The sequence below is a fragment of the Globicephala melas genome, chromosome 9 (assembly GCF_963455315.2).
Source record: "Globicephala melas chromosome 9, mGloMel1.2, whole genome shotgun sequence".
Taxonomy (NCBI): Eukaryota; Metazoa; Chordata; class Mammalia; order Artiodactyla; family Delphinidae; genus Globicephala; species Globicephala melas.
In genome coordinates, this window is record NC_083322.1 from 52,392,919 (window position 1) to 52,405,036 (window position 12,118).

Below are 12,118 nucleotides of genomic sequence, written 5' to 3' on the forward strand. Positions count from 1 at the left end.
AGTATTATGAGTGATAATTAGACTTGCACATTGAATTTCTACAGACTTCTAGGCTAACCAGGCCTTATTATGGGATATTAAACTGTGTTACTATACTTATTTCATAATTTTTAAGAGGTAAATTCTCATATATTCCAAAACCAATGCCTGGCATATAGATATCCCCCAGAGATTAATGAAATTATTGATTGAATATGGAACTAACGGTATTTTATTTTATTTTATTTTATTTTTTTTAACTTTTGGTATTTTAATGCTTTTCTCCTGAAGAAAATTCAGCCACTCTTTACAGCCACAATAGTTGCTTCTCACATATGTCACTTTCAAGCGTTCATTGAAATAATGCAGAGGGGTTTTCTGTACATATTGTAATCCATCATGTCCTTTAAGCAATGTAAGTTTATCTTTAGGGAGGGACCCTGTATCCTTGTGAACACAGTTTAGTGCATGATAGATAACACCGGGTCAGCTCACTTCAGAGCTCATAAGTTCTGAAATAATAGGAAATATTTTGATTTGAAATAATAGGAATCAAAAGCCACAAGAAATATGTTCAGCGAAAACAGGTCAATTATGGTATATTTACTTGTATATCTTTTTTTAAACCTGCAGGTTGATATGTTTCCATCAAAACCCAGCATGCATCAGTAAAACCTACAAACCTATTTAATTGTGCTTTTTAATGTCCTAACAGGCAATGTTCCCTTCTAGAGCACTTTAAAATGGATTTTTTTTCTTTTGTAAGAAAAATGTTATTGACTCAAAGATACAAAATAAATGCAGATATGCTGTTAACAGGAGACTTCAAAGTTAATAATTTTGACAGACTTTCATGCTATTGTGACCTACTCTCTTGATCTTGGGAGAAAATGTGTATTTTATTGACTATTCATGATGCCATGATAAAGTTCAGTGTTACTTCTAGGCTCCAGCTTTTGTTTGTAATTGACTAAATGATCAGTGGTTTCCCTTTTCATCTAGCCTTTGCTTATTTGAGGAAAAGAAGTGCAGATAGTGCGTATAGGACTTTGTGCAATGCTTAGTCTTTGTATTAAACAAACAGGACTCACAAGATGCCATTATGACACTGACACAACTATCCTTTTGCTCCCCACAGCCCCTTCTCCTGTTCCTATAAGAAAACAGTGCCAAATTCATGACTTTTCTGAACTTTCTTAGAAATTATAAAGCCCTGGATTTACTTTAGGTCACAATCATAGTACACTTCTGAAGTATGAATATCTATTTTCTGACCATAATCCAAAGGCAAATGATTAATATCAGAGTGTCTCCCCTCCTGACATGGGGCTTCCTGCAGTGGGAGTGGGTGCCTGGTCCTTCGCTCTCCTTGAGCTCTTCCCTACCTGCTAAGAGTCCTTACAGACCCTTCCCAGTTTGGAATGCAGGGGTTCAGGGCTGTTTCTTAGTTGACCTCTCTGGGTATGTAAAAATATTAAAAATACTAATCACAAGTAAATAATAATACATGTTTTCTACATATGGAAATATGTATCATATATATATAAAGTATTTTATAATATTTAACATACTCAAGCTGATTCTTTCCCTCATGTGTGCTATCATAGAATTGTAAGAGCCTCCTGTGACGTGCCCTTCCAGCTGCAGCTCCCAAACTGGCACTGGTGCCCTTTTTTGTTTGTTTGTTTTTGTTACTGAGTAGAGTTCCCTGTGCTATACAGTAGGTCCTTGGTGGTATCTATTTTATATAAAGTAGTGTATATGTGTCAATCCCAAACTCCTAATTTATCCCTTCATCCACTTTCCTCTTTGGAAACCATAAGTTTATTTTCTGTGTCTGTGGATCTATCTTTGCTGTGTAATAAATAAGTTCATTTGTATCTTTTTTTTTAACATCTTTATTGGAGTATAATTGCTTTACAATGGTGTGTTAGTTTCTGCTTTATAACAAAGTGAATCAGTTATACATATACATATATCCCCATATCTCCTCCCTCTTGCTTCTCCCTCCCTCCCACCCTCCCTACCCCACCCCTCTAGGTGGTCACAAAGCACCGAGCTGATCTCCCTGTGCCATGCGGCTGCTTCCCACTAGCTATCTATTTTACATTTGGTAGTGTATATATGTCCATGCCACTCTCTCACTTTGTCCCAGCTTACCCTTCCCCCTCCCCGTGTCCTCAAGTCCATTCTCTAGTAGGTCTGCGTCTTTATTCCCGTCCTGTCCCTAGGTTCTTCATGACCATTTTTTTAGTTCATTTGTATCGTATTTTTTTTAGATTCCACATATAAGCAATATCATATATTTGTCTTTCTCTGTCTGGCTGGGGCTGTTTGTTTACAGGCTATCCTCCACCAGCCCACAGTTTTCTCTGCTCCATTAAACTCAGGCTGTGGCTGTGAAATCCTCTTGTACCTTTCACGTCATCCTCTTGGTCAGGACTAAAAAAGTTTTGAGGTTGCGTTTCTTTCCTGCAGCGTTCACGTTTGGACCACAGGAAATACACAGGCATCCATTTACCCATCTTAAAAGGGAATTTACTCCCAGACACAGCACTACCCACTTGGACTCCCCTGCCAGAGTAACTCACTGCCATCATTCCTACTACCCAGGTATCATGGGCGGGAACTTGATGACAGATCACTGAGTCCTCCAAACTCTAGGAGAACTACCTCAAACTCTTCAAGTGGCCCTCTTAAAGTCCCTCTTGCTAAGCTTTAGGTGAAAGAAGTAAGACTCTATCATGCCTTGAGGGGAGATGGGACTTGCGGCTCTTTCTCCAATAATCTGTCTTATCAAACTCTCCCTACCCTCCTTCAGATTCTAGATCTGTGGTTCTCAACCCTGGGGGTTGAGCACCACTGCTCAGTCCTTTGTCACTTGTCATCTGGACCAACCGCATCCATATTACTGGGAGACTGTTAGAAGTGAAACAGCTCAGGCCCCTACTGAATCAAATTCCACATGTAACAATATCCCCAAGCGATGTGTATCCACCTCAGTATTTGAGAAATGTGCTCTTTTAGACTAGTGGTGCTCAAACTTTAGTGGATATCCTAATCAGCTGGAGAGCTTGTTAAAACACAGAATGCTAGGTCCCACCTCCAGAGCTTCTTATTCAATAGATCTGGGATGGTTCTGAGAATTTGCACTTCTAGCCAAGTTCCCGGGTGATGCTGATGTTTCTAGTCCAGGAATCGCACTTTGAGAACCACTGTGTTTATACCTACACTGTCTGATGCTACAGCCATAGTCACGTGGTGTTATCAAGCACTTGAATCGTGCACTGAGATGCGCTCTAAGTATAGAATACACACCTGATTTCAGATTTAGTATTTAAAAATGCAACATATCACGTGTATTATTTTTATGTTGATTACATGTTGAAATGCTATTATTTAATGAGTTAAATAAAATATATTATTAAATTATTTTCACCATTTTTATGTTTACTATTTTTGGCGTGACTACTGGAAACTTTCAAATTCCATATATGGCTCCACTTGTATTTCTATTGACCAGCGCTCTTTATTTTGATCTCCCTCTGGCTAAGGGGTTTCTGAGGGATTTCTGAAACTGATTCTTTGTCACCTCGATTGCAAATTTATTATTTGGTGGTGCGTCTTCCTTTGGTATGCCATATCTAACAAATCTTGGCGCCTCAGGGAAAATTACAGTTTTAACATTTTGGGTTCCACATACAATAGCTTGTTTAATTCTCATAAAAATCCTACGAACAGGCTATTATTCTCTGCTTTTTTTCAAATGAGAAACCTGAGAAATAACTTACTGAAGTTCCTCTACCAGCAAGTGAAATCCAAGGATAGGTTTGTCTGACTTTCAAGCCCACACTTTTCCACTTTACTGTGCAGCCTCCACTCTGGGACAGCAATATGTGAAAATCTGTTCTTATGAATTATTTGGAAACTATCTGCTCAACTTTGTACAAGTTGAAATCTGTAGGAGTTTTACATAAGAGTAAATGTTGTCCTGTTTTTTGAATAAGGCAATCATTTCTTCTTAATGAAGCAGTGTAATTCTTCATGTTGCAAACGTCAGTACTTTTAAATGCATTGTCACACTTTAATTGCTTTTTGCTGATAGGCCAGTTCAGTTCTGGTGTTAGACTCGGACACCATTAGCTATGTTGTATCATTGTTTTTTGTAGTTAACGTTTGATTATAACACATTCATTCTATACAACTGGACTCTACCTTTGGCAATTTCTTCTATATTTGTGCCAGACTTCTGAGAAGCCCTTCTTCTCTCTGACTTCATGAATGGTCCAAACAAATGTAATGATGCAAAGCGATAGGTTGTATCAATGGAAAAAATCCTTGACTATTACATTCCAAGTTAGCTCTCTGGAGCTAAATGACTCAAGCCATTTGATGTACCTCTGTGTGATGTTTTCTATAATAAGTAGACAGTATCTTTCTCCTCTAAATTCCTATAACCTTTCTTTAATTCTTCTAATTACATCACTTAAAACACTTTATTGAAATTGTCTATTGCATGTTCATCTCTCTGATTAGAAGATGATTCTCTTGAGGACAGGGATTAAATATATATATATACATATTAAATATATATACATTATATATATGAACATGTATGCATGCAGTGAATGGTCTTCCTTGAACTTAACCCAATGTTGAAGTGGTTTTTAAATCTATAAGAGAAATCCTTTACCTTCATTCATAGTTTTCACTTGACTGTCAAGATGAGCACCAAGAGTTACAGTTTTATAATGTTAAACTTTTCATTTGGGGGATGTCAGAATATCTCTATTTTTAAAGTTCTATAGTCTGTAGTAGTAGTTTATAGGTATATGGGTGAATGGACTAACATTTTTCAAAAAATATTGAAAATCATATTTTTATATTGCTATGTAAAACCACTAAACATTTGTGTTTGTTTAACCAAAAAAAATACACAATCTCACTCATTTTCTGAAGAAGGTTATTTTTAAAGAATGTAATCTAAAATAGAAAACAATTTTTGAAAATATAAATTTATTTAACATCTTTATTGGGGTATAATTGCTTTACAATGTTGTGTTAGTTTCTGCTGTATAACAAAGTGAATCGGCTATCTGTATACATATATCCCCATAACCCCTCCCTCTTGCGTCTCCCTCCCACCCTCCCTATCCCACCCCTCTAGGTGGTCACAGAGCACCAAGCACCGAGCTGATCTCGCTGTGTTATGCGGCTGCTTCCCACTAGCTATCTGTTTTATATTTGGTAGGATATATATGTCAATGCCACTCTCACTTCGTCCCAGCTTACTCTTCCCCTTCCCCGTGTCCTCAAGTACATTCTCTACGTTTGCATCTTTATTCCTATCCTGCCCCTATATTCTTCAGAACCATTTTTTTTAATTTCCATATATATGTGTTAGCATACGGTATTTGTTTTTCTCTTTCTGACTTACTTCATTCTGTATGACAGACTCTAGGTCCATCCGCCTCACTACAAATAACTCAATTTCGTTTCTTTTTATGGCTGAGTAATATTCCATTGTATATATGTGCCACATCTTCTTTATCCATTCATCTGTTGATGGACACTTAGGTGGCTTCCATGTCCTGGCTATTGTAAATAGTGCTGCAATGAACATTGTGGTACATGACTCTTTTTGAATTATGGTTTATTTTTATTTAAAAATTTAATACACTACTCTCATCATGCTCTGTCTTCCATGAACTCTACTTGGCACTGGTCCATGGACTAGGAGAGGGCAGCTTCTGTGAGATGCGCGCCATAGTATAGACGTGTGAAGGGTGGTGAGAGGAATCTAGTGACGCCCCCTTGTTTGCACGGCCTTCTGTACACAACACACAGCAGAAGCTCCTCTGTGATCGGTTCATGTGTCTGAGTTAGTTAACCTTGCATCTTTAGCTTAGTAGGACTGTCATTACAGAAAAAGTAAGTAGCACAAAAATTTATGCTCTAAAAATGTTATGTCCTGTTTTAATGGGAAGATGTGAATCAGCATGCCTTATATATAGGGAAAGGATCAGAAATACTAGAAGACTGTAACAGGCACAGGAACCACAGACCCTTTGGCATTATAAAAACATTCTGTGCACACCATGGGTGATTTACTGATTCTTACTTGTTGACAAACTGATTGCATACATGCCAAATGAATTGGAAGCAGAAGTAAATTCAGATGTAAACAAAGCCATTATGGAAGATACATTTTCTTCTAACAGGAACCAATAAACCCAAGTATTCCTTCAACATAATGCATCCTGTGCCTCAAATATCCCCACGTAACTGGAAATATATTTTCCAATAATTTATTTCTTTGGATGGGTCCTCCATTTATAAAAGGCTAACAGGGCATATGCAAGTTCTGGCAAACAAAGACTCTGATAGTCATAAAATACATTAATGTAATATTAAAGCAGTAGAGCCAAGAAAGACTGCCAAATTGTTTAAATTCCTTCTCCCTTTTTCTAGTCCCTATTCCAACAGTAACTATTTTCCAACATCCTCATTTATTTCTTCTCATATCTCCAATCTCTTTAAAGAAACGAGGAGCTAATGACAACTAATGATTTGTGATTCACCTTATTTTTAGTAATTGTGGCATTTCCTTCCTGCCCCACAGCACAAATAATCTGTTTTTAGAAAATAATACCAGTCTATTTTCTTGCTTTTGCTGTGTTTACCTTCTTATCCGAAGGAATAAAACCAAATTCCTGCCCAAAGTGCTTAATGCTTACTGCCTACCCAAATGATGAGCATTTCACTCTACCTAATATACTTAAGAACCATGCATCCAGTAGAAAGAAACTCCAAGGATCCCAGTACATAAACAAATTCCAGTCCTCTTTCACCTTGCCCTGCTCTGTAGCTTGCTTTATTCCCTGTTGCTGACATCTTACACCCTATAATACTTTTCTTTGTTTGCTCCCTACCCTTTGTTTCCCTTTTACTTGATGCATCTCCTCTGGCATTCATCTCTGACTCACCTTAGACACCAACCTGCATTTGCCCTCATCACAGTCTACTCTGGAGCTTGACATCTATCTTTTCTTCTACCCCCAAAGCTAGTTCTAAACCTTTAGACCCTATGTCAGTCCTATTTCATCCTACAAAAGAAAAGTGGGCTCAAAACTAAACAATGATGAACTACTTACTAAATAGTTAAGCTTTTTTTAGTGGTACCTTATTTCCAAGTAAATCATTTTTTAAAATAATGGTGATAGTTCCTTAACTTGAAACAATTTGAGTCATTCCTTTTCTTGGAGTCTGTTATGCTAAATCCTCTATCAAATAGCTCTATGTAGCACAGCTTGGGGTTTTTTTTTCCATGCTTTTCCATAAGATTGGTTATTTACATGACCCTCAAATGTGTGACTGTTTCACTTGTATGTCATTTTCTTCCTTACAATAAACGTCTGTAACTCTTTCAAAGCATCCTTCAGCTCAAGCGCCTTCAATAATCAATCAAGCATATCCTTATGACAGCAGCCATGTGGCCTCACCTATTTCAGAGTGCACATGCAGGAGCTTGATTTGTATAGAATTTATATTATTACATTGTTCTAAGGAGAATTTTCAAGTGTAAGGTTTATCTCCCCAACTGGACTCCAAGCACAAGAAAGAAATCAACTGTGTCCATATATCTTTGTGTTGCTTGAAAACCTAACATATTTCTGATAGGAACATAATAAACATCAACAGCCTGGCTTTGTAAGGAATCAGTCTCCCTTTTCATACTTCAAGTTTATCATGAGAACACATTTCTTATTAGTGTATCAAAACAAAACTTGTCTGTAGCCTAAAGAGTAAGAACACACTAAAAGCTTTTTACCACCCATAAAAAGAAAAAGAGAAAATCTCTCTATATCATGAGAGTATGGATTCAAATGACAAACAAATGAGATGGGGAATGACAATAAAATATCACCAGAGAGATATCACAGCTTTATTTGTTCTTTTGAAACTGTGGAGATTTGGATGTTCAGAGTTATTGCCTGAATTGTTTGTCAACAAGAGAGAGATTTGCTGCTCTCTTTTGCATCAAATGATACTTGACATGGGAGCATATATTTTAAATACCATTGTCAAATAAGCAATGAACATCATGCATTCACTAATGTGTGTATAGCATAAATGCTTAATTATCACGATAGTTATTGCAAAACTTTATATAATACAAGAAGGAGCAGAGATCAAACAAGGGGAGTAGAGAGTCCACAACTAATATTTAAGAGGAATTATGTCAATTATAGGGAATTATTTTATTACCATTTCCAGTATTCTTGAAAAATAGCAATAACAAGTGGATGTGGATCTTGATATAGAAACTTTAGACAGATTGATTGATTGATTGATTGATTAAATCCTCTTAAATATGTGATTTTTGCAACCACAGAAAATAAGAATGACACAAAGAAGAATACCTCTGTAGGAAGAAGGAAAGTTGATATAAGAGCACAACTAAAGGAACTTAGGGAAGAGAAAGAAGAGACACTTTAACACTGATTCACACTACAAGGATTAATGTTGCTTTATCTCTATATGCACATGAATAGACCTTCCATTAAATCAGTGATTTCCAACTCTAATTGTACCTTAAAACATCCTGGGGAACTTTCACAAAATACTGATGCCTAGGTCCCACCCTCAGAGATTCTGATTCAACTATAAGTTTCCCAGGTATGACTATGGCTTCATTGTAGCCAACCATTGCAATGGGTAATTTTAAAGGAAACTTTACTTTGTTCATATCAAGAGTGAGTACACCTCAACCTACATTGCCCATGAATAAGATGACTAACCATTGGACCCATCTTGTCCTCTTTGCATTAGTGCCTCTTCATCAGGGACACAGAAAACCTGTGAAAATCATTCCCAACCTAAACTTTGATTTCTCTCAGGGGATCGTTTGAGCCATAGCTCTGGTTGCTCCACCCAAGGGCCACCATATGTTCAGGCTTGGAGTAGCCATGCAAGAATGATAAAGCATGCAATTTGTCCTCTCCTCTGATGTTTTTAGAATATGTCCGTAGCTGTAGTCAGATGCCTCCAGTGACCATTTGCCTAGTGATATCTATAGATAACCTATAACTTTGCTCTTTTGTGGGGAGAAATCAAAGCAGCATTGATATGAGCCATCTGAAAATTTAAAAAACAAAACAAAATATTAATTAGTGCTTGCTTCGAAAGCACATATACTAAAATTGGAACGGTACAGACAGAAAAGACTAGTGTGGCCCCTGTACAAGGATGATATGCAAATTTATGAAGCGTTCCCTATTTTTATCAACAGATGATTGGCTTAAGAAGACGTGGTATACATATACAATGGACTATTACTCAGCCATAGAAAAGAATGGAATATTGCCACTTGCAGCAACACGGATAGACCTAGAGAGTATTATATTTAGTGATGTAAGTCAGACAAAGACAAATATTATATGATATCACTTATATGTGGGATCTCCAAAATAATACAAATGAATCTATATACAGAACAGAAACACACAAACATAGAAAACAAACTTGTGGTTACCAAAGGGGAAAGGGAGGGAAGGGGTAAATGAGGAGTATGGGATTAACAAAGTACCATACATAAAATAGCTAAGCAACAAGGACTTACTGTGTAGCACAGGGAACTGTATTAAATATCGTGTAATAACCTCTAATGGAAAAGAATCTGAAAAAAAAAATAACTGAATAGCTTTGTTGTATACCTGAAACTAACGTAATATTGTAAATCAACCCTACTTCAATTTAAAAAAACCCCACTAATTAATGAACTAGCATCGTGAATATATGCAGCCTAGAGCCCTAGTCAAGACAATCACTGGAAAACCTAAAACTGGTCATGTGACCCAAGGGTCGGTCAAGAGTGCTATATATCAGGGCTTTTTGCTTCAGTATTCCACACTGGCAGGCTCACATATGATATGGCCACAATCCACGAGTCACATTCCATGAGGGCCTTTCATTCAGTAGCCTGAAACACGGAGCTAAACATAGAGAATGCTTTAGATAATGTTTCCAAAGTGAGAGGGAAAAAATGAGAATACTGACATTTCTCTCTCTTTACCTTTATTTCTGTCTTCTGCCTCACTCTCCCACAATCCTCAGGGATCATAAAGCTTTGGTTATTCTTTTACTTCCTCTGTGTCAGCTCCTTCTTCTTTCTATTCCAGTTTCAGGGTTAAACTTGAGGATGGACAGTATGGGAATAAAGTCCATCATAAAACCTAGCCATTGATGTTGTAAGTGGTGCAAAAGAGTCCTTAATTTCTTCTTCTCTTCCAAAAATTTGGTTTTAAGCAGAATATATTGCTTAAAAATTATATTTTGAATATTAGTGGTTAAATAATAACTCTCTTTTCCCCTGTCTTTACAATGCTTTGTAATAGCCCTAATCCTCTCTCTGTCACCTGTCTTTTCTTAGACTTTGGACTTATTTAAGGTCCCGTCAAGGTTTAAACAATCTACAGTTCTATATTACTTCCCTATGCTCTCTTAGCAAATTGACACAATTTTGGTGACTTAAAACAACACGCAATTATTATTTCTTAGTTCTGTAGATCCCAAATCAGGGTGAGCTCAACTGGGTGCTCTGCTCAGGGTTTCACAAAGTGTCAGCACTGCTGGACCCTTACCTAGAGGCTCTGGGAAAGAATCTGCTTCCAAGCTCATTCAAGTCAGTGGCAGAATCCAGTTCCTTGTGGTTGTATGACTTAAGCCTCTGTTCTTGCAGCCTGTTGGTCAGGAACTGCTCTCAGCATCTAAAGGCCGCTCTCAGGTCCTTATCTTGTGGCCCCATCTATCTCAGTAATCGATAAATTCTCTAACTCTGTCTTCTGCTACCAGTCGGAGAAAACCTCTCTGTCTTGTAATGGCACATGGGATTGTTTTAGACTCAGCTGGGTAATCTCCTTTTTCATTAACTCAAAGTCATCTGATTAGTAACTTTAATTACGTCTCCAAATTCCCTTTTGCCACGTGAGGTAACATAATCAAATGTGTGGTGTCTCATCATATTCACAGTTCCAGGGATTAGGGAACAGAATCTTGGTGGGTCACTTTTAGAATTCTGCCCAAAACAGTTCCTTATTTTAAATCAGAAAACTGAACGGTGGGACTTGTATAACTCTATTGTTTACAGTAGCCTTAAGAGTGCTTCTCAGAGTTCATAGAAGCTGTGATAAAATTATTCCAGGGATGAAATAATATTTATACTTTTTAAACTTCTATTGTGAAAACAGTGATAATTTTTTTGTTGGTGTTGTTTTAGAGGCCACATGATTTATTAAAAGAAGATGGCACAACATAAAGAGATGCCTGAACTACAGGCATACCTTGGAGATATTGTAGATTTGGTTCCAGACTGCCAGAGTAAAGAGAGTCACATGAATTTCTGGTTTCCTAGTGCCTATAAAAGTTACTTTTACACTATACTGTAATCTGTGAAGTGTGCAATAGCATTCTGTCTTAAAAAAAACAATGGACAAAGCTTAATTAGAAAATACTTTATTGCTAAAACAATACCATAATCTGAGCCTTCAGTTGGTCATAGTATTTTTGCAATAGTAACATCCAAAAATTGATCATAGATCACTCTAACAAATATAATAATAATGAAAAATTTTGAAATATTACCAGAATTATCAAAACATGATACAAAGACATGAAGTGAGCAAATGCTGTTGGAAAAAATGGTGCAGATGGACTTGCTTGAGGCAAGGTTGCCACAAACCTTCAATTTGTAAAAATCACAATATCTGCAAAGTGCAGTAAGGCGAAGCATAATAAAACAAGGTATGCCCATAAAATTTAGTTTATAAATATTTAGCTTTTTGGTATTCTTTACACATGTGCTCATTTTCATTATGAAATGCGGTGTTTAATTCTGATGCTTTCAAAGTATAGAAAACATATTGCCTTCATTTTTACTAAATATTATTATTACCATTAGCAAGAAGGTATGAAGGAAGTAACACTACTTTCTTTGCATACGGTTGTTATTTCATTATTCTACAAATCATTTGAATCACCTTCTCCTAAGAATGTTGAAATTCAGAAAATATGAGGCAGATTATGTTAGCCTTCCCAAATCTTTGATGATCAGAGTAGTGTTTTGCAAAACGAGGATGAG

At 36.8% G+C, this 12,118-nt stretch overlaps 1 protein-coding gene and 1 non-coding gene across 2 annotated transcripts in view; both read left to right on the top strand.

Annotated features, from left to right (window-relative positions):
• The window catches only part of ZNF804B (zinc finger protein 804B), a 505,156-nt gene that overhangs the window by 219,698 nt on the left and 273,340 nt on the right, over positions 1-12,118 (top strand). The window lies entirely within an intron of this gene.
• On the top strand, positions 9,153-9,263 carry LOC115853964 (U6 spliceosomal RNA). Its single transcript, XR_004039807.1, has one exon. It is a non-coding gene; the product is annotated as a U6 spliceosomal RNA (small nuclear RNA).